Below are 24,051 nucleotides of genomic sequence, written 5' to 3' on the forward strand. Positions count from 1 at the left end.
AAGTGCCTGCCGTGTAATGCACTCCTCTGGGGGTCCATGCTGCAGACCCTCTTCTGCTGGCAGGAACCCGTCTCTGCAGAGGCAGGTTCCTCATTCTCCATGTGCTGAAGAAAGAAGTGGGTGATGGACCCTCCAGAGAGGATACACAGGGGTGTAGCATCTGCTTCAATTCATCTTCAAACCTAATCAGTGAACGAGGCATGGAAGGGATTAACCCAGCTGCCCTGCCTGGCAGGGAGCGCTTCTTCCAGGGTGGCAGGCGGCTGCTGCCTTCTGTTTCACGGACTGGCCTAGGGTTAAGCCCAGGCTTCCCAGGAACGTGCCTTGGCATTTGATTTCAGCACAAATTATTCCCTGAATTTGACCCAAATGCAAGAACAACTTTGAGAAAGACAAAATAGCTTTTCTCACAAAGTGTCCATCAGTTCCATAATGAGCCATTTCCGAGCTGTTTCTCAAGTGTATTTGACAGCCCTTTGCTATCACAGGTACCTTTCCATGGATATTCTAGATATTCCTGTGAATGACCATGTATACATTTCTATAGATAAATAAATGAGAAGGGACAGAGATAGCATCAGATCAGTGTTTGTAAATGATTTCTCACAGGTTCTGAGAGTTTTTTGTTTTGTTTTAATTTGTTTTGTTTTTAGGATCTGATTGTAGGGGTTGTCATCTTTTCTGCTGGGATGATTTTGAGCTGGGTTAAACAGTGAAATGGTCCCTGAAGTGGATCAAGCAAGCACCTCTCTCTGTTCTTGGTTGGCAGGAAACGGGCTGGAGCTGCTCTGTGTTGGTGTGGCTGTGGCAGGACTCCGGTTTGCTTGCCAGACTTGGTCATTAGTTGCATTTTGTTATGTTGCATTAGTGCTTATCTTGTTGGTAGCAGAGTCCAGCTCTTAAACAATTGCTAAAGTTGCTGAGGTTCTTTCCAGACACTTCTGTGAAGCTAGATAAGCCTCCACAAGGGCAGTTTTCCATATTGCTCTGCCTGTGAATCATGCTGAGCTTAATGCGCAGTCATGCTCGTTTTGACAAAGCAGGAGATAATTCACTGCTAGATAGGTCTTCAAAATGAATGTGAGTAGTCTTATGATACTCTATATTATATATGATTATAGGCATGGCTGTACTTGTTCAGGAAAGGAATTTGTCCTGAAAGAGACAGATGCATAGGAAAATCTCTTTCTATTTTCCTGCCCTACATTTTGTTTAATAATAAGGGATGAATAGAGTTTAATAGATTCAATGGAAGCAGCTGTGTTGCAATTAGAAGGCTTAATTAGTATTTGCCCAGAAGTTTGAACATACGACTGTATGGGGTGTGGGGATGGCTCGAATGATCAAAAATGACTGGTTGTGTGGTTGATGCTTCAGAAATCTGTTTCCTCCTGTGCAGCTAATGTTCAGCTAGTACAGTACAGTGAAAATGTAATCCTTTGCAAATCACTTTCTGGATCTGAAAGTAATCAATTATCTGTGACTGATTACTGTCTTAGGGCCAGAAAAGTACCAGACACCTGCTATTTCCATTCAAGCCACTGAGAATCGTTGGTGCCCTTCTTACTGTCAGATCATGCTCTCAGCATATTCAAATTTGGTATTGTAATGTATTCTTAGTTAAAAAGAGGACAAGCACTGACTTCCCAGAAACAACTGTCCCTAACGATGTCCTTGTTTTAGGTCTGAGATAAGAGCAATTCAAATACTCTCCTGTTTGACTGCCACTTCTACACAGTTTCCTAATTTAGCTTGAGACCACAGGCTGTATAGCTTTATTTAGAATTGTGCTTTAAAATTATATCTCCAAAAGCTTTCCTGATTTAATTACTATTTTTGAGATAATGAATGTATGCCAAGAAAGGACAAAAAGATTAAAATGGCTAGCTGTGGAGCAAAGAGGTTTTCAGTTCAGATCTGAAAAGAGATGGAGAAATTTGAGATGGCTGTTGTTGCAAAAAACATCAGAGGGGAGCAGTCAATAGGGACACGGCTCTGTTACTGGGCTGCTAACAATGCCACGTTCTCGCTCTCCATAGCAATGTGTTTGCTTCCTGCTTCAGATAATCTCATGTGACTTTTGTTACTAAGCAAGGAGAATGTCAACATGCTAACTGTCAGCTGGAAAAATTAAGTAACCATTTTTGTAATCTGGTTAGTAAGGAAATTCTTAAAGAGTAGGCTAATTGGACAATAGAGTGTAAGTATTAAATAAAAGCATCACTATTGGTTTCTGGATAATATTAAATAATTGTCATAGCTATTAACAGTGCAATAACTGGAGAATTTCAAAATGGGGAAAATCTGGCCCACAGATGGATTTTCTTCTCTGTTCTGCCAAGCCTGGAAAAGCTGGCAGGATGGGCTGTGGACACAGACATAGAGTATTCCATTTAAGGCTATAAGAACACAGCATGTTTGAGCAGGAGTCAAACATGGGAAGGGAAGGCAGGTGAGCATACAGATGTGGAAATGATTAGAGAGCCCCAATGTCCAAAGTGGAATGGGCCCTCTTTGCTGCAAAACTCACTGTATTCATCTTATGATAACAACAAATAAAAGAGTTTCATTGCCTAAACTTCATTTGAAACTAAAATGCTTGAGCTTTCTTTCTGTAGCTCTGACACTGGTATACAGGTCGGTGAACAACTGCAGAAAGTCTGTGGAAAGATTAAGTGTGAGAGAAACCTGCAGTGAAGGTAAGGTCCCTGCTCTAAATCCAGGCAATGCTAGTACAGCATCCCTCGCTTGCCCAGAACACCTCCTGAAGCTCCAACAGCTTCCCAAAGCCACAAGAATACAGCTTCACATAAGCTATTTGCTACACACACACACAAAGCTATGAAAAAAAAATATATTTTCTTTTTCTATACCATAATCATTTTATAGGGTAGCAGTAAACACATTCACATGCATGGACTTTCCTTTTGGATGCTTCTTTCATTTGTACTTTATTTTGAGCTGGTTCTTTCCTTTCTAGGAAAAGTGAGTGAAATATCTTTTTTTTGCCAAAACTTTAGTACGACTAAGGAAAGCCATTTCCATCTCTTGAACTATTCACCAAACTGCTCAGATGACATGCTCCTCAGAAAAGTTCAACTGGAAAATCTTAGCTGTGTGGATCTGCTTCTGTTTCTTGTGTCTTCCTGTCCTTATCAAGTTTTCCCATTGCCTTCAACGTCAGAGGGATGCGAACAGTTATTTCCTTCTTCCCTTTCACCAAATACTCTTGGTGCAGGATAATAATGACAAAAAGGCTCCACAGACACAATGCAGGTAGCTTAATTTCCTTGGAGATCTGCTCTGATATTCATCCCCAAGTGGTCAAGCAACAGCTTTGAACCCTCTCCATCTCTACAGCTGTCAAGTGCAGAATACATTTTGTTCCCTATTATCGTATGAAGGGTAGGTATGAGTATATGTCTGCCTTACCTCTGATATAAACTACTGTAACCAAAGTTTCCGACAAATTGCACCTAAGGTGATAATTAGAAGGGTAGGAAATATTCTGTAGTACTGCCATCATGAAGAGACTGCCCTGCATGTAAGTAACAAATTTAAAAACCTAGTCTCTTATAAGGTCAATGTATGATCCCTGGAATACGTGGGCTTTATGCAGACTAGCACAACCCGAGCAAACTTCCACAGGCTGTCCAGAAAGTGCAGATGGGAGGTGGTACCTGCTAGGCTTTCAGCTCAGTGACCCCTGCACCTCCAGCACTCTCTCAGTGGGGTATGTAAAAAGCTACAGCAACCAGCTAAGCTGAAAAGGGAACACTGAAAGATCCACACCTGAAGATACAGTCATTTACAAAACCCTCTTTTACTTAATCAGGCTAGTCACTGAAGAGCCTCAATGTGCTTGTTTGTAACATGAGTTAGATGGTGGATATCCATCCAGAAGGTCCCCTCCAGCAACAGTAGATACTTGCAGTAGAGCAACTGAAATTTATGTGCTGCTGTGACAGTGGTGGAAGATGTAGGAGCATGCCATACCTCTTCAAAAAGAGATGTAAATTGGGTGCTGCTGTTTGAACTGGGAAGCAGTTACCAGAAAGTTAGCATGGACTGAGGATGAATGCTCCCAGTTTCATCACTGACATACTTGGCAACCTCACTTCTCTGCACACTAAAATGAATATAACATATGTCCTCAGTGGTATATTAGGTACTTCATTCTTTTAGTTCAGGGTAGAAAATAACTGCATCTCTCCAGCACAGAACAGTGCTGTGCATGAGTTACCCAGGTTACTAAAGCTGTATAGGGTGAGAACAAATGTACACCTGCAGGAATATTGACTGGTTTTTTGAAAAGGGGTAGTGATCTCTCAGTTCTTCAGTTTTACTCTGTTTAATCTAGAGTCTTCCAAGTTACATAAAATGTGGACTTTGGGGACTTCCGTATTCTTAAAATCATGACTTTTTAAAATTGAAGCACCAGAAATCACTAGACACTTGAAAGACTTCCACAGTCTCTTTACCACCAGTTTTCTGCTGCTTTATTATTTATCCCACACCAATGGTCAGTTCAGGAATTTCTGATGATAGCGGCATTTCAAACCTGGCATTTAACAATTTTTCCTGCAACAATTCATTTACTAATAAAAAGATATACCATGACTCTGCCATTAAAGCAATAGTATCAGATGGCCTAAAGGCTTAGCGGCAAGTCCCGCGAGGAAAGTTTAATGCTTTATTTTAGGCAAGCTCAAGCAGGGGGACCATGAAAGATTTGTGCACTCAGGTCAGGAATAGATGTAGCTATTTAGTCTGACTTCTTTTCCCTTCAAGTTGCACTGTGTGCCTTCCAAGTTCTGAGAGCTTCCACATTGCAGTAGTGCTCCGGTGTGTCTGGGTGGGCTGAGGAGCCCACCCGAGCACTGTGGGGTGGCCGCACTGTCTACACCTTCTCCATTCCCCCGCGCAGAGGCAGTGGGGTGTGCATCCCCTCACATGGGGGTAGACAGCCTTACAAGATCCATGTCATGCTGTATAACCTTGAATTTTCTGGAGGCCACATTTCTTACAAACTGATTGGCAAGATTTTTATTCAACATGTTTTTTATTATTTCAGTGCTAGCATCTGTTTTTAACTGCACATCTAGTGTCTGTATCTAACTCGGCTAGAGACCGTACTGTGTATAATTTCAACATGGGCCAAGTACATACATATACTGCACAGATTAGGGATTTACTTATTGTCTTCCCATGTCTGAGTTCCTTGATAACAATTTTTTCATATTGCAAAGACAATGATGACATTGGAATACTCTCCCAACCATCTCTGGTGAATCAGCAAGTAGGAGGCAGGAAAATAGAATAAAATAAATTTTGAATGATATTTCCTTTTCTTATCTTCTCCACCTAAATATGACTTGCTTGACAGATACCAAGTCCACTCTACCTAGTCTCCTTACTTGTTGATTAACAAAACAGTGGGTATGTAGGGTAAAACTGAGAGTATGACCTTGACTTCCACTGTGTCTGTTGCTCTGTAACACTTTCCGTGACAGCATTTCTGAGTGCAAATGAGTTTATCAAGACACAGAATTTTTCTCTCTCCTTTCCCAGTGATCATGCAAATATATTCTGAAACTAGCTAACTAACTAACTAAATAAAAATTGAGTGATGAAAAGCTGAGCCATATCATAGAAAGCATTTTCCTCCATCAGGAAACATGTGGCAAGCTCTGCTAACAGCTGCTTTGTTGTAATCTTCATAGAGGTGAAGAAATATGGATGCTGAAACTTACACAAGGAATTTTAAATAAGCTGAAACAAAGCAGTATTTATGGAGATGGTACTTCATCTTGCTTTCTCTTTAATTCTTGAGAGAAGAAAACTGCCTAGGATGACGTTATTTACAAGCAACGTTTATTCTCAATGGCCAGTGATTACATCTTCTATTCCTGAAGAGCTCCTCAAAACATTCAAATTTCCATTAAAACACAAAATAAAATTTAGTTGTATTGAATTGGCATATTTCAGGATAAAAAACAGCCCAACACGTTGACTCCTTTGACTCTTATAAACACCAGCAGATAAAAATATCTTGCACTGAACTCAGTTAGAGATTAAATGAATGGAAATGAATGGAAAGATTTGTAGCAAAATCAAGGGAGAAGTTTTGTCAGAGAGAAATACTTCAAAACCAGAACAGTTAGAATAAAATTGCTGGTAGAATGGAAACAAGTAATCAAGCAAGATCAAAAGTGTCAAAACCTAACAAGCTGCATGCTGTGAAAAAGCTGTTAGGAAATATCTGATAATTTCCAATTCAGCTTATTGCAAGATGGCGTAAACGTCTTGCTTTATGAAGAGAAATCCTTGCAGGGGTGCCTGAAGTGTGTGTTCTTGTTATATGCTGTGGCCACTCTTTCATAACAGGCTGCATGGCTCTTGCAGCACTCCTGTCCCTTGAGACCTGGGGAGGATCTCTTGTAAAGGACCAGCTTGCAGAGGGGACAGGAGAGGGGCTGAATGGGCTGAAGCTGGGGCACAGCATGGTAAAATTGCTGATGAGAGTGGATGAATCAGTGTCTTCTGCTCTCTACACTACCTTCCCTTGTGGTATTGGTGCAAATCTTTTGGGACAGGAGTTGACATATTCCCATGTGAAGTGCACATGGTGGTGCATTACTGGTTTAACCTGCAGGGTCTCTTGATGTTTCAGTGAAAAAGAAAAGCTCCCTGAAAGAAGGAGTGCTGGATATGGGTCATACTGGGTTTGGCAATGCCTTACACAGTGTAGTAATCCTATCAGATGATGCCCAGAGTGGAAGTTTTCCAGCTTCATGATCTGGAGTTTATAGGAATGTGTGTTTCTCTCAATGGTCAAAGCTTTTCCACTTTCACATCATCCATCCTAGCCTTTGCTATCACTTTCTTCTTCCTGAGTGTTTCTTCATTTTGATTCCTCTGAGTGCATTAACTGGCAAAGAGAGGCCTCCTCCTGCAGCCACTGTTGCTCCTGAGTCCTTGCTTTTCCCTCTGGTATCACCTCCACACACTCCTTGCCTTGCAAGGGCTGTGTATGAAGTGCCATTTGTCTTCATCTTCTCCACTCTTGAGACAAGGATCCTGCTCTGTGGTTGGGGTATCATCAAAAAGACTGTGTAGGAGTAGGGTGTCATTACACCTGCAGTGGCCTAGGGATACTCACAGCATGTAAGGCATGTAAGGAATGGCAATATATCTCCCTGAGCCAGCCAATGTAAATGGCAGAAATGGAGAAGTCCTTAAGTGCACAGGGCCTTCCCCCAAGGGATTATTTACAGTGACAGTAATTAGTTATTTGCACAGAGGACATCTCTCCCTTGCTACCTGCTGTGCTGTGTTACAGGACCCATTAGTAATCGCCTTGCTGACTTTGCACTTTCACATCACCTTTTGTTCATGGCTCCCAGGAATATTCATGTGCTCTCTGGACATCAAAACAAAGCTGTCTGGGCAGGTAAGGATTGGACATTTCACCCAATTAATAAACGCAGCCTTCTGTGCAGGGGAACACAAAATAGTACTATGGAAGCACCAGAGACTTAGCACTATTTAGATCAAGCTGAATAGACACAGCAAATTTTGGGAGCATAAACAAAATGCAAGAAGCATCATTAGAGTAGGTCAGAGATATCTGAGGTCTGCTGTCTCTGAGGCCTGGTTCCTTGGCAGAGGTACATTTCATACGACCTTAGGTAACCAGGGAGAGAAGTGCATCTCAAGGGTGTGATTAATCTCACCTATAGTCAGTATAAGAGTAGGTCAGACGAATCCTTTCCTAGAAGCATGTGTTCCTCTCCGTTTTCTGTAAAGAGGAGTTGAAGCTGTGATCTCAAGTTGCACCAGGGGAGGTTTAGATTGGACATAATAATTTCTTCATTGAGAGGGTGGTCAAGCATTGGAAGGAGCTGCCCAGGGCAGCCATAGAGTCCTCATCCCTGGAGGTATTTAAGAGGTGTGTGGACATGGCACTAAGGGAGATCGTTTACTGATGGGACTCAGCAGGTCAGGTTGTTGGCTGGATTTGATGATCTTGGAGGACTTTTCCAACCTAAATGATTCTATGAATCTGTGATTCTATACTGAGGCAGATACCAGTGCCTGCTCTGTAAACCTCTGCAGTTAGACAGAGCAATCCTGCCCTCTTTGCCCAGCTTGGTCCCTAGCCAAAGCACAGCTAAAATGCTGCCTGCACTTCAGAGTACTTTTGATGTTACTCTTGAATGTGTATCGTGGGTAAAGTGGTGTCACTGATTCTGGCAGGCAGAAAGGTGGGAAGAAGTGAGGATTTGTTTTATCCCTGTCCACAGGCAGAGTAAACATTTGAGAAGAAAAAGAAAAAAATCAGCACTGGACCAGTAATGATTGTATAAGTTTGGGAAGGTAAAATTGAAAGCACTTGTTTGGCTGGGGGCAGACTGAAAGAATTTTGGAAGCATCTTCTTTGTAAATAGATGCAGTTGCATTGAAGGATGTCTGACTTGCCCATCAAGTCTCCCTTCTCACAGAGGCAACCTTGGGGGGACCACCCAGATCACTCAACATGAGCAGCTGGCACACGTCTGCCTGCAGAGTGCACAATTTAAGCCCACAGAACTTCCTAGAGTCCCTATCATCAATCCCTGATTCGGCAGTCACATTGGCAATTTTTGTGTCAGCATCCCTCCAGATTAAAAATCTATCCCACTTACATTGTGTTTTCTCCTCCTTTCCAAAATAATAATAACTAAAAAAAAAAAAGACTGGTTTTTCCATGCAGTGGTTGTCCCTGGCTACCCCGCTGTCAAAACCCAGCAGTGCCAGGGTGCTGTAATATAACTGCAAGGTAAGGCAGACAAAAGGAACCAAAGGCAGAGCTTATGATAATGATTAACATGATGAACCTGATGTGAGGGGGCCAGTGGTGCCCTCTCAGGAGCTCTGAACAAAAGAACTAATTTGTGTTTGGTTTCATTACATGACAGAAAACACTTCAACTACTGAGAAGATCAAACCTTGGTGTAATTGAAGGCTGGGCTGCAGATGGATGACCTTGTCCTCATTTGGGGGCAAGCTATTTCCCTGGATGCTCATCCCTATTTACTGATACTCATCAACTATGCAGAGCAGGTAGATCTGGTGGCAGTGGGGCCTGTCCCCTGGCATAGGGGTCTTTGTGTTTGAGGCCCCCAGGACGGGACGTTGGTGGTGAGAAGCAGGGCTTGGCAAGCTCTACAGGGAGGATGGTGGCTCTGCCACGCTGGTGCCATGTAGGTGGCAGCAGCAACAGCGGGAGATCTTTCAGTGGCGGTTGAGCACTTGGTTTTCCTGTATGCTGAACACTATAACTCTCCTTTCAAATGTGACTTTTGAAGAGAAAGCCTCTTTCATTCTGTTTCTACAAATCTACTTCCAACTGTGAGGTAACACCACCCTCCCCTAGAGGATTAAAGAAGAAAACAGTATGCACCCTTGAAAGACAAAGTACACTAGTAAAAGCCACCTGTCCCTGCTGAACATGCTTGTTTTTCATCAAAAAACATGGGTAATTTTACAAGAAAAAAAAAAAGTGAATGAACCGATGAAGCTGTGGCAATTCTGCAGCCAACATGCTTTTCAAGTCAACAACAGATAAAGCACTGTCTTTTCCATCACAATGTCACTTTGCTAGAAATTAAGAGAACTGTACTTCAGTTTGCCTTGTTTTGAGCAAATCTCCAGATTGGGTTTCAGCCTTATCTGTTGGTAAGTGCAGCTTCATTCATGGGCCAGTCCCATCCATCCCAGAGGTGCAGATGTGTTTTGCCACCTGGGAGCAATTGCTGTTCTTCAGTTTCAGTTTTTCACATGAGTGATTGTGTCTTTCAAAAAGCATTTCTGTAGGGGAAAAAAAAATTAAAAAAAAAAATAAAAAAAAGGAAAACAAATAAAGAAAAAACAAACAAACAAACAAAAAAGCCCAAGGAAACACTTAGATCAACTGAGCACTGTGAGCTGTTTTTACCTGGCTTGTCATATAAATCCATTACTAATTTTCTGTAATTTCCCCACTTGGTTAAAAGAGTGCTATCCAAAAGCATACGTGTAAGGGCAGATGCTGGAATAAGAGACACAATGTGTATTAACTCCATATACATCTCTATGCTGTTTGAGTCCATTCAAGTCAAGGTGTCAAAAAAAAACAAAATGTAGCTTCATAAAATGAATGCAAAGATATTTTACTCTGCTCTACACGTGAGGAAAGTAGGAAAAGGCACCCTCCCATTTATTTGAGGTGTTAGGAATGATTTGCTCAATGAAAAGACACATCCATTTTGTTTATATTTGGGGTAAATGGAAAATGAGAGAGCGAGCATTCAGTCAGAAACCAGAACAGGAAGAAAGGTAGGAAAGAAAAGAGCAGACACAGAGGATGAACAGACTGATAGTCTGCTGTCTCCAATGCTCACATTTTTAGAATGAGTATTTGCAAATAGTTTTAGGAAAAGGAGAAGACATTGTCCAGTTTTCCTCCAGTATTGTCCTCCATCATTAGGAGAGAAAAAGAAAGGTACAGCATAATCTGTTAGAAAATATAAAGTAGGAAGTTATTTTCACAAAAGAGAAATGGAATTAGACTAGACTGCATGATATTTGCCTGGAAATATTTTTATGCATTGAATCAAATAATGGTGGGCCAGTGTTCTTCCTTTCAGCAGGAGAGATGCATCTTTCTTCTGGGATCTGTGCCTATTACATGCTACAAGCAGTACTCCAGCAGCTTTATTGATGTAATACATGAGGCACAGGAAAGATTAAGGGCTTTGAGCAAAAGTACCAGCCTGGGGACAACTGGCATTATCGCTAATTGTACTTTACTAATTCTGCCTACTCAAAAGGAAAGGAGGTAATCTGGAACAAAGTATGTGGTTACTGCAGGATGAAGAAATTCTGCTTGGAACTGTAGCTTGCAGTGAGTGACTCATATTGTACAAACAGCTGAGGTGTGGGTAGTGCTAGCAGACAATTGTCTGTAATGACTACCGCATGCAACATAATGAATGAAGCACTGAATAAAGAGCTCGCTGCAAAATGCTACCACGTGAATAGCAAGTCTCTGATTTTAAGTTAGAGTCCTGTATTACAAATATTAGGTTCAATATATTCATTTTAAAGATGTTTAAGAATATCTATGAATAACGTAGAGAACTGAGACAACAGATATCGCATGTGATTTCTGGAATTTCAATCTGCCTGTAGCATTTTGAGAGGCTCAAGACACTTATATAGGAACACTATATAATATGTATAGTATAATATAATATATAATATATGTCCTACTATAGGACACTATAAAGGAAAACAATCATTTCTGAAAGGGCTGTTCCGTTTCGGGTTAGATGCCATGCATAGAAAGGATGTGGCTATTATATGTTTTCTAGTTCAAGCTAGTATTTTCTAACACTCCACATATATCCTGTTGTTTGTAAATGTTCTTCCAAATGCAGTAGCACTGAACAGGTTGTGAATGAAAGGGTTATGTTCCCCTGGCACAAGTCAAAAATGCTATGATGGAGGACCAAGGGCCCCAGTTCCCAAAGTGTATCTGGCCTGTCCGCTGTCTGGGGTTGCCTGGCTTGTGCTGCAGTCAGTGAAAAGAAATGAATGGATACTTTATTCTGATCTCTATATAACCCTTAGCAATTCTGATTATATTTGACAGCTGAGCTGAACATCTACTAGATGTTATTTCGGATCCAAGAGCCAGGCTTTGCAAGACTGAATTTTCAAATAGTCCAAGCAATACTGATTTGTGAATTATTCCTAGTCTCCTGCTTAAAGAGGTATTTTAAATAGGGTAACAATTGTGTCTTGATAATCAAGTATATTTGTAAAGGCTCACGATGAGAACCTGTACTTACAAGGATGATAACAGATATAATGAATGTAGCACTGAAAAAGTGAAGACATCTCTGCAAGACATCTTTTATGTGAATGGGAATCTAGAGATTTGAAGTTAAGGCTTTACCTTTCATCTTGATCCTAAAGTGTCCTGAGTGCTGTACTGCAAGATACTTTTCACAGTGGGACCCTCCCTTTGTGCTGCCACCTTTGCTTAGTACCTAACATAGGTCAGATGCTGAAACTGCATTTACTGACTCCACAGTATGACCTATGGTCAAAACAGCAACCTGTGGATCCAAACAACAACAAAACCAGAATTATTAGCTTCCAGGAAAAGCATACTATGCAGCAACAGTTTTATTTAGCTGATTTCACTCTATTTTCCAGGTTCTGAGTATTTTGTTTCCAAACCAATTCTGGTCATGCTGAGTTTTAGCCCAATCTCAGTTGTTGCTCTTCTGCTATGCCCTGAACTCATTGTCAGTTCTCTGTGCCTGTGACAGGACCAAGCATCCTGTCCAAATAATGAATGTAGTTGATTGCCTTCCTCCCTCTTACTTAGCTGAGGCATAAAACTCTCAATCCTATGGAAACAAGCCAAGTCATAGATACAGTCACTTTTGCTATATACTCAAAGCAAAATCAGTTTAGGCTCCCTGATTTGTGTTTTTTTGTTCTGCAAGACTTGATAAAAAGATGCTGTAGTTTGGGTGAAGGTTTCACCAAGTCAGGTGGCCCTCCCAGGTATAGAAGAATATCTGTTATAGATAGATGCTTTTGTTGTTCCTGTGCCATTGCTGTTGATTTCTAACAGTCTTGTTTAAAGAAGCCCTTTCTTTTAGAGGGAAAGCTTATGCTTTCTCTGGCTTACTTGAGAGCTTTTCTTCTCTTAAGAGGCCTTCTGTTAGGATCCAAGATAATTCACTGACCTCTTCATTTGTTTTTACCATATGCGCAACCTTGCTGGTTTAACAATGTCTTCATTATATAATGAAGTTTGCACTACACCCAAGGAGAAAAATCCATTTCTGATATAATTCTTACTAGGGAATCAAAAAATGGAAGATCTTAAAGGAATCTAGGACACGTTCTCAGTGCAGGGTTAACTTAAGATCAATAGCGACAAACATATAGTCTTTAGACCTTGGGAAGCAATATTCAAAGCAGAAGTTTATACCATTTATAGCAAGGAAGATGTTATCATGTGGTTGAGAATCAGGGAAATGAGAAATTAAAAAAAACAACTACTTGCTCATCTTGTCTTTGGTCTAGGCAACACATTTTCTGGTGCCTTCTCCAAATTTCTTTTAAAGGTGACTAGAGATTTGTTGTTTGTTGCAGTCTTTGTCCATTCCTAGAGAATGGTTTTCACTCATAACTGAGAGGAGATCCTGAGCTCCCTTTGTCTTTTTAAGGTCATTTCTCCCATTTCCCTAGACAAAGACTGCTTGGCTCCTGGCATTAGTTGTACTGAAAGGATGGACAGCTTATCCCTCAGCAATGATGGTGCTACTTGATATAGTCAACATCACTATCAAGAAATATAAATGCCAAGGAATACTTGAATTAAAAATGCAAGAGTAAAATACTGATGGCTGGAGCCTGGTCATTGATGGGAAAGCTCAGAAAGAATAAGGAGTGGGCTGTCTGCTGTGCTGTTGCTTTGCCATGACTGTTTTCAGAGCTTGATTAAAAGGGGACAGAATAGAGAGGAAAAACAAGCCTATAAAAGCATCACCTTTTGAAAATCTCTCAATAAAAATGGTTAAGAGTCTAAAGGTAAGAAAATGAGTGGCTAAAAGAACAAAAGGTTTCAATGATGGTGTGTCCTATTTAAAACATTTCAGGGAACTTCACAGAGGTTTACTTATGTAGCTATTAGACTTCCTCCAGAACACATTTCCTCTATGTATCTGAAGTCCGGTTTCTCCATCCCAGACCATCTGCCTCCCATGAGACTGAAAGCACTCAAACTTCACTAGGGTATACAACTAGATCTCCCTCGTGTTTCAGGTCAAACTGTTTGTCTGTTTTCCTTAATCTAGAAGACAGTTTGCTTGACACAGAATCTCATTTGACCAGTTATAGTACCGATAACATAAGAATAAAATGAAAGAGGTAGAAATCATTTCTGTGAGAAGCTCGTCCAATATTTCATTTAAAAATGCTGTGAGTTGGAGAATGTCAAATGGATTTAGCTCTCTGTGGCTCCTCAGTGACCCCCACAGATGCTTCCTGCCTTGATTTGAGAGTGTTTGTAGTCTTTTGTAGGTTACTTGCATCCCACACAGACATCCCATTACCAACATCCTGTGAGCCTCTCGCTGTGTTTCCTTGCGAACACTCAGCTTCCTACAGCGACTGCTCTGTGTCGGGCTGCTATGCTGTAACCAAGCACATGGGGAGCCTGGCTTGCTTGTACAGTGATGCAAACTGCTAAACGAATGCTCTCTATTTGACCGAGGCAATTATATCTCCTGTAAATACAGTAACTTTTCTGTTTGATTTCTAATGTTGACTTTGCATTTCAAGGCAGTGAAGGCAAGTGGCTCAGGAGTGTAAAACCACAGCTAGGCTTGCTGTCCGCTGGAACCAGTCCACAAATAGTTTATGCAGACTTATTCCAGCCTTTATTCTGCTGGTGCATGACTTATCTCTGACAACACTGCTAACAGTGATTCACCGCTCAGGTGTGTGATTGGCCACCAGGCACCACCTGTTTTAGGATCAGTTCACTCCCAAGCCAAATACAAGCTTTCTGACTGGCAATGACACATTAACACACCTGGCACACTTCTCGCTAATAACTCCCCTGTAATTGTACAATATGAATCTTAGCATAAACTTTATAGGAAGTTTTCAGCCAAATGTATTTGCAAGCCTGAATTCTCCTCTCTTCTCTCCTCCTGAAATGTTCTTTAACTCCTCTGCTGGGAACAATGTTTGGCCGTTACACCTCCAGGTTCAGCCATTGAGGTGGAAATAGGCTTGGCACAAAGGGTTACCCAAAGCTTACACAAACCAGTTTTTCCAGGTTGGCGTGTGAGGATTGTGGCTTAAAAGAGTGGAAAGTTACTAGAAGCAGCACAAAGCCAGGCGTTAGTGGATAATCAAAAGGAAGGATCGCAGAAACAACTGGGAAGCTTTGGCCAGGAGGACGGGAGAGACAAGCTTGCCTTTAGAGGGAGTTGCAGCAGGGTTCCTGAATTCAGATAATTATTTAAAAATAAATAAATAAATAAAATTGTAAAGGTAAATCTGAGCCCATTGTAAGTCACATTGCCCTGAATAAGTGATGTCTGAATATAGGGAAGAAACTGAGGCAGAGAAACATATGCAGCATATATTATCTGTGTCATGAGCTGTTTATTTTTCATGCCACTACATAAGCGTGGGTTTTGGCTTTCTATGTACAGCACACGTATGCAATGCTATATGTATAGTTTGTGTATGTACATGCACTGTGTGCTTGCACACGTTGTATCTCATGCATGTGGTCTGCCACTGAAGGGTTAAGCATGAAAAGGAAAACTTTGCTTTCTGTGGTAACTTCTGCAAAGGGGGTTACTCAAAGCCTGAGGGAGAGGAGGCCAGCACTCCTGTGGGCTGGGAGGCAGACCGCCAGACAGCCTGCTAGATAAGGAATTTGCACCACAACAGTACAAATGAAAATTCATTAAGAGGTTACCCACTCTAATCTGGGAAACATACACTCTCTGTGACTTCTTACTTATACCAAATAGGCTTGTTTAGCTCCTTTTTTTTTTCTTTACCTTTGTACCATTAGTGCACCCCAGGAGCAGAGGCAGAGGCAGGGAAGCAAAGCAGTGCCTGCTGGCTTCCAAAATTTAGAGGATGCAAGGAGGGGAGTGAACGTGCAACACAGTGGTACCCTGAGTGGCCAGAGAGGGAGTCTGACCAAATCTGTCATTCTTAAGTCAGCCTCTCCCCTGCTTTCTGCTCCAGGGCAGTCCCAGTGCTGCCATTTAGCCCTGAAGTGGAGCTTTTACCTGGGAGGCCCCTTATTTTGCATCCTTCCCAGCCCAGGAGGACTGCAGCACTGCCACTGTGCGCAGGGCTGCCGGTGGCTGCAGGGGACATTTGGCAGAGGTGATACCACCAGGCTCTCCTTCCCATGCCTCAGAAGCCATTTAGAGTAACTCACTCAAGGGCGGTGGGGGATGAGGTGTGTCCTGCTGTATAGCTGGTAGCCAGTGCCCCACCGATGGCATTTACTGGTTTCCTGCTGGCTGTGAATCATGCCCAGCTCAGGCTTAGATGTCTGCATTGCAGACAGCCATGTTCAGTGAGGTGAATCCCTTCCTTTGGGAGCTGTCTTGTGATCTTTGCATAAAGGAGGCTAGAGCAGTGCAAGGTGTTACTAGTTGTGGTGACATATTTCTAGAGAAAAAAAAATCTGATAAGGAAGTTGTTGCAGGACTCGGTCACAAGACTGAGGAGATCTTGACTGTTTTGCAGATTCCTCCTACAGAGGACAGCCTTACCTCCCGCCTTCTTACCTGACTTCTCTTATCAGTTTGGATCACAAGTACTCTGAGGCAAGGTTACTGAGTGCCTGTGCAGCAGCAAAGGCAGCAGAATTTCTAGTTGTGGTCTTGCCATTAGGGCTAATGTAATGTGAATTGCATAAGGCAGAAGTCCGGTATAGATACCTCTGCCAGCCTTCCTCATTTGGAGCAGCCTCTTGCTCTCAGCAAGGCCCTTCTGTCATTATGCGACCTTTGCTTTTATATTGCAGATCATGGATCAGATTCTGACATGGCTAACCTGGTGTCTAATTCATGGAGTGAGCCATTACTTGATGTGAGGAAAGGATTACAATCTAGTTCATCAATGAATCGGCATTGTTAACCTTAATACTTGAGAGATTTTTTTGCATTCCCACCTTCCTGGTTCCTTCCTATCATGTGCTTTAACCACAACATTTAGTTGAGGACACTGAAACAAATACATGATTGTTTTGAATCACCTTCTACTGAGGCTTTGCAAGCAAAGGGAGATGGGAGGTCCATATAAATTTGGGACTTTATTTCCTTCCAAATCCCATGTGTTTTGTAAAATCACACACCAGTGAGAAGACACGAGGCAGCAGCTGCCTGGAGGTGCTGGCATTTTCCGCGCTGCCCCTCTGCAGTTACATGCCTCGTGTCTGAGCAAGTGATGCCCCCTGGGAGGGGTGCCCTGAGCCTGAAATGGCCACTGCTAAGGGGAACCAAACCCACAGGCGATGCCTGTGGCAGGGCCACCATCCATGCCACCAGCAGTGCACCGCAGTCCCCACCCTGGGGTGGCAGTGGCAGCAGCTTGGTGGGAGCGCAGCCACCCTTGGCCATCAAAACAGCATGACCCTGTCCCCGGGCACCAGGATGTGGAGCAATGGGGTCTGGAACTGGGGTGGTTGGCGGTGGGGGAAGGGGAACAAAAGGAAATTCATTGATGGCGAGCAGAGGAGTTTACGGTCTTGTTTATGTTTTTAACAACGGGCAGCTGTGAATTTTTATGCAGAGCTATTTTAGGTCTCGGGCCAGGCTGTTTCATGCTTCGCCGGTGTCTGAGTTTCCCTTCCAGCTATCTGAATCCAAGTGATATTATTTGCAATTACTTCGAGAAAGCAGAAGCTTAGCGGGAGTGTCCTCGGTGAATGGCTGTAATTTCTGTGCCGTGGCTGCCCAAAAGCTATTACGGCTCTGCTATCTCTGGCTGCCTGCCAGCAGGAAGGATTCCTTCCAGAATTAATTGCATCTCCCGCCTTCCCCCTTACAGGCACATCAGGGAGCAGGCTTGCAACAGGCACATCGCCTTGCAAGTCAATAGCAATGCCTTCTCATGCATGTTGCAGCAGAGCGGGGTGAACAAGAAGGCAGACATGTCTCTGATTTTCCTGTCTTTTCCAGTAACTGAAAATTAGCAGGGAGAGGTGGGGAATAGAAAATAATTGCAATGTTAGGCTCGTTCTTGTTTCCAGTATCAGGGAAGTGAGGGCTGCTTTCACAGAGCATTATTCACAGTGATGTGCAGAAGCTGTTCCCTCTTTGCTTTGCTGCATGAAGGGAAGATATGCAAGAAAAGTGCAAGCTCAGGATCTTTTGCTTCATTTTATTTAAATGCTATTTACACAGAGATACCCTGACTGCATCTGCATTGTACGGTGTGCGTGCACAGGTTTGAGCTTGCCCCTGGACAGCATTATATGGCCATGTTTGGATGCAGCTTTCCAGCAAGGCTTGAGGCGTGCTGCCTGAGCTCAGCCTGTCTTAGCACAGCCTGTAGCATGGGGCAGGACCACGGTGCTGCTCCCTACCTGGTCCAGCCCCATCTACCAGTCACGTGTGCTTCTGTGACACCAGCAGTAACTGGTAGGAGGGACAGCCTAGGCAGGGTGCCAGCACACACGTCACAAGAGCAGATGGGGATTTTTAAGCATTTGTAGCCCATCCTGCCCATGCAGCTCCACGGATGCACGATGCAGAGCTTGTAGCTCCTCTGGCGATCAGCATGGCCCAGGGTCAAGGAGCACAACAAGCCTCAGTACCTGGCCCACTACCAAAGATCTGGCAGAGCGTGGGTTTGGCAGAGCTGTAAGGTCTGTTTATGACCAACAGCCTGTAAAGCCCAGCAGTGTCTCGGCTGCCCTGTCCCTTATCACGCTGGCGAGGCTGGGAGCTGTGCTGGGAGCTGCGCGAGCAGCCGCTCCTTTCCCCTTCCCCCTCCACAGGAAGAGAAGGAGGCACCCGCCTGAGAAAGCTCCCTCCCTCCCTGCCTTCATCCCTGCCTCGCTTGTAATGAGCTTACAGGGTGAACTGCAATCTGGCCCTATATGTTTTGATTTGGTAACTTCGGTATTTTTAAGAGAGGCATGTTGAGACATTAGGTATCAGTAACATTTGCATTAGATGCATTCAGAAGACCTGAAGTGGTGGTTAGATAGCAAGAACCAGGAGAGGGGAAGATAATTAAACAAGGAAGCAAAGGAGAAAAAAAAAATGACAAAATCCCTTTTCTTTTTCTCTCTCTTTTAGCACGAGGATGCCACAGAGCCCAGAGCTGAGACCTTTTGTAAACTGCCACAAGAATGGTCATGTTAAAAAAACACTGATTTGTTAAAGTACTGGGGTCACTTTATGTGCCTTTTTTATCTGTCTTTTGATCCCTTCCTCTACAAGGAACAAAGAAAATTAGAAAATAATCTAGATGTTCATGTAACCTAAATGGAAAAAGCTTATACTGCATGGCTGTAGATAGCCAGCTGCTATTATTCTTTTGTTCATCTTTATTCTGGTTCTGCTGTGCCTTAATGATGAAGCATAATATTATTGATAATATTTGTATATGACAGCCTAGATGAATTAGTTTAGTGTTGTTTGAGAAAAGGCCACATTTCTCTTTCTTCACCTGTCAAGCAAAGCCTAATTCATTCAACACCCCTAATGAGTTTGGGTAGCTACTCATGGTACAGGGCCCATGCTGAAATCATACTCTGGAATCAGCATCTGAGCAGTGCCATGAATCATGGGCCAGATTCCCAGGGGGATTCAGAGGTTTTACATCCCCACATTGCTACTCTGCCGCACAAAACCACAGAGACAAGTCCTTCCTCTCAAGGTCCGTGTGTCTGTCCACGGAGTAATGAGCAACCACATTGTGACCACTGTACTTGAGTGCAAGAGGTGAAGACCTTGACTGCTTCACCTCTGGGACACAATCCAATGGGCAGTACAGAAACCTGACACCTTAGATCCAGCAGCAGTGGGGATGCACACACATGCAATGTGACCACTCTTTCCTTACAGAAGCAGAGACAGGACTGTTTAGACTTCCCACTCCCAAGGGGTGCTTTGGGAACTCATGGTGGGCACGCTATTGCAATCTCTCCTAGGTTTGGCATAAATAATTAAGTGCTGCTGGGTCACGCAAGGAGAAAGTGAAGTTAGTTTGGGAAAGCATTTTCTTGGGAGGCAGAACAGCCAGTCTCAAATCCATGTTTGGATATTTAATTATTTATGCCAAGCTGAACATATTTGCCAGAAGAGATTAAGAGCAACCTGCCCAATTTAGCAGTCTACTTATCATTAAGTTTAGCAATAGTCAGAACATCAGGATGACTACTAGTACATATATTTCTTTAACCAGAATCTGGTCTTTTGTTTGCTATTCTTAAGTTGATAAAAATGCACAATGCTTGCTTTGTGCACAGCCTCAACATCAGTAACGCAATCAGTATTGTTTTAATATGACATTAGTATTTTCCTAGTAAGAAATCATCTGACTTTCCAGTCATAGGCACTGAATTAGTAAAAAGTATGCAGATACCAAGGAATGATTGAGTGCTGCTGCAGAGAAGTGAAATTTTTAATCAATGTTGTTACATGTGAGATGCAGTGAAAGAGGCAGCTTAGAATTGAGATAGGTCGGTCATCCACAGAAAAAGAAAATCACAAATTTGATGATTTTGTTAGAGATGCTTTAAATATGAACTGCATAAACAATGAATGTTTATTTAGAATTTGGAATTTGCTTCCTTTAGCTTCTGTCAATGAAATGACCTTGGTGTTAAAATATTAGTGGAAAATTTGACTTAGCTGGTGAGTGCTGCAAGTGGAAATAACTGTTGTTGGCTGTTTGTATGAAAATGGAGAGCTGATGTGACAGCTGATCTGGTTGAACATGATATCGTTGTATTAACCCACAGCAGCCAAGTGTGATGAAGTCTGGTCACTGAAAAAGCATTGAGAACATGCAGGGCCTGGGGTCCTGTACATGCTTGGACAGCGTGAGCAGCATTTTTTGAGGATATTTCTGGAGCAGTACAGCTCACTCAAACCAATGATCTGCAATAGGCTTATATAAGATTCCCCGATATTTATCGATCTGCAGACTCCCACTGAGGTTAGTGGGCAGCCAAGAGGCATGGCTGGCCAGGGAGCATCCTGAGGCAGAAGTGTACAGCTGTGTCCTTCACATCTGCCCTGCACCTCTTACCTAAGGTTGCGTAGCCCCATGGTGCCCCACCGCTGATCTCACAGCCCAGCTGTCTGAAACCAGCACATTAGCATCACCATCACAGCCATACAGACTGCAGGCTCTCAGGCCTTTTTTTGCCTCCAGGGCCAAAAGGACTGCTCGCATTTCTCAGGTGTGACTAGAGCTTCATAGGGACTGTAATGAATAATTGCAGAGTGACTGCTCTTTTATGTCATGAACTGCACTGAAATGTTGCTAAAATACAAAGGAGTAGCGTTGGTGTTGTTAAGCAGAAGTTAAGCTGCCAAAGCCATGAAAGCCATTTATGTCAAGGTTTTCAAACTCCCAGATAATCTGGAAACTGCTTAAAGCAGACACTCACTCTGCTCATATAATTTATTTTGCCTATGAGGGGCTCTCTGATTTCACTCCTGTGCTATTAGCACTTCTCATCAACTATTTCCTTGTTAGAGCATCAGCTGGAGAGTTTTTATGTGGCTGTTATTGCTAAGAAAACTTTTTTGCCTACCTACCACATTTGATATCCCTTATCTCTGTTCTTCAGACAACATCTTGGCCGGAATATACCACAGGGCAGTATTAGTGTTCCCAATGTCTGATTAAGTCACTAGTCACATCGGTGTGCAAAACTACAACAGCAGGGTGCTGTATTTTATGCTTGTATTAGACAAACAAGCTGTTCAGGGTTTTCTTTTTCTCAGAGGACAAAAAGGCAAAGCTGAGGACAAGGGTCACTGTCCCAGTTTGGACTGCATTCACAGCATAAAGGGCCAGAAATTTGTAAAGGGATCCTAGCACTCCCTGATTTTAACAGCAGAAAGAATAAACATGAAAACCTTCTGAGAACTCTTCTTGTAAACAGGGATCCAGGTGAGTAAAATTGGCCCTAGGTTACAAAAACCTTAAGGACTCCCTTCAGATTCTGGTCTGCATCTCCTAAAGATGGGGTGCAGGATCACATGCATAGTATTTAGGTCTCCTTACATCTATCATTACTCTTTAAAGCTACTCACACCTTCTTACATCTACTAACTGGGTCTGATGAAAGGTGGGCATAGAGGAGAAAGCAGAAGGAAGTCTTCCTTCTAGGAGCTTCTGAGCTTTGCTGCAATTTTCTCTCCTGCTCCAATTGTCTCTCCTGCTCCCTCCTCAACATACAGGTTATATAAAGTTCTCTCAGTTTCATGGCAGTCTGAAAAAAAGGATTTAGCTTTCTCAGAGTGAAAATGGGGCTGATGTGATGCTCAGAAATGAGGGGACAATTGCAGTGTAAAATTGGCTTGCATGTGCGCAACAGACTGGATGGTGATGTGAAAGGAAGATTGTAAGGGCTGATTGTATTAAATGGCTGTGAAAGCTGTGTCTGAATGGGCATGTCTAGAATGAAAGGACATCTGGGAGGACCGCTTTCCAGCAGGGTGGGGCTCTTGGTGCTTGGCTCTGCAGATGCTGTCTACAGAAATGCTAGGATTTAAGAGTACAAACTTGGCCTAAAGTCTGAGAGAGGCCATATTTTCAAGTATATGCATGGATACATCAACGATTTCAAATATTTTTATCTTATTTTCTGAACAGAGGGGAAAATCTGTTTTTCTTTTCAGATGTAGAATGGTATTCTAGGAATTCTGTACAAGAGCTTTTCAGTATCATGTAGAATTTGCCTGCAACAGGGCCTCTTTTCTCTATCATACTATTATTTAATAAAATATTATCTGTATAATGAAGACAGTCCAGAATGGGAGAAATCCACGAAGTTTACAGGATCGTGTCAATGTGTTTCACATTTAGACATCATGGTGGGTTCCAACCCAAAGTGAGACTCTCAGGTGTGGTCAAACCAGCTATTATGTTTATCGTTGATTGCAAAAGGAGTTTTGGGTTGACATCTAGACAATAAAGAAGAAAATTTTGCTCTTCTATAATAGCTACGTAGTGAAACTCTATCTGCCAGTCACACATAGCAAGCTGTACATTTATACAAGATGTGCTCCAAAACCCTGCAGAAACAATCTGCTGACAGCAGCACTGTGCATTGGCAACTTGCCACCGGCAGGTGCCTATGGTTAAGATTTGACCCAAATTTTACATGTTGCTATAGATATTTAAAGAAGGGAAACTGAAGTGCACGCTTGCATGCTGATTCATAAAATGTTCTGGTCTTTCCTTTTTTTTTTTTTCCTTAATAATCTCTAATCAAGTTGAAATTGTTTTTCTAATGAGTTATTTGCTCCCCCAAACCCCAGTGCTTTATTCATGAACGCTGTTGAGGTGCCTAGGCAAAACAGTCATAAATCATTACTCACATAGCTGAAATTTTTGTCAACATCTTTCATTTCCAATTTGTATCAGGACAGGGCTTGCACTCACTTCAGCACACAGAGTGACAGGTTGAAACCCGAGCTGGGCTTAAAGTGATTTCCATGCACACTAGAGCTCCTCTCCTTTGGTGGGAAATACATGGAGAGATTCTTTTTGCATGTGACACTTTGCAAGTGTTCATAATATTTATTAAGAATAAAGTTGCCTTCATTAGATGAATTTGTATCAGAGGAGTTATTATTCATACTTGAGAGACATAAATAACAGAGCTGGAAGATCCCAGACTACTGCAGTCTCAAAGTCCCACGATACATAGGGATTTGAGTGGTGAGCATTAATATTATGCAAGTGATTTGTTAAAGAAAACTTGTAATTTAAGGAACACTTATTTCTAAGGATGGAGAAAAGGGTCTTTAAGTAGGGATCTTCTATCAAGTGCAAGTGGTGCAGACTGACTTTAAGGGTCTCTGATTTATACTTAATAAGAAAGCAGGAGGGCAAAGGGAAGCCTTTCAAAAGCTAGAAAGGCAACTCTGTCTCTCACCCAAGCCTCAGGAAACAGGGTCAGGCTCCAGGGGAAAGAAAAGGAATTTATGTAAATATACAGACTCCAGCCGGAGGCTTAGCTGAAATATTTGGTCCTTTAAAATCTGAAACAAAAACCTTCTGCAGCGCTGGCTGTCAAGGTTCTGGATTTTGGTAGAGTAATATTTTCCCTTTTATTTTTATTCATGTCAACATAATGGAAGCTGACTTGCTTTTTGAATAATATATACTTTATCTACATGGTGAGCGGAACTGAGATGAACATCATTTACTGCAGGTTTATTTAAAGGGTACTTCACACTAAACAGAGTGCCCTTTATAGCT

General features: G+C 42.4%; 1 long non-coding RNA gene across 2 annotated transcripts in view; it reads left to right on the forward strand.

Moving 5' to 3' along the window:
• Nucleotides 1-444: 444 nt before the first annotated feature.
• Nucleotides 445-24,051, forward strand: part of LOC308199400 — a 40,950-nt gene continuing 17,343 nt past the window's right edge. The window contains exon 1 of one of the 2 annotated variants that reach the window (XR_013954609.1): nt 445-18,675. This is a non-coding gene — a long non-coding RNA (uncharacterized lncRNA). The remainder of the gene's footprint in view (nt 18,676-24,051) is intronic. The other variant, XR_013954610.1, reaches the window with a different exon arrangement.

Source organism: Anser brachyrhynchus (assembly GCF_964034855.1).
Source record: "Anser brachyrhynchus genome assembly, chromosome: 1".
NCBI lineage: Eukaryota > Metazoa > Chordata > Aves > Anseriformes > Anatidae > Anser > Anser brachyrhynchus.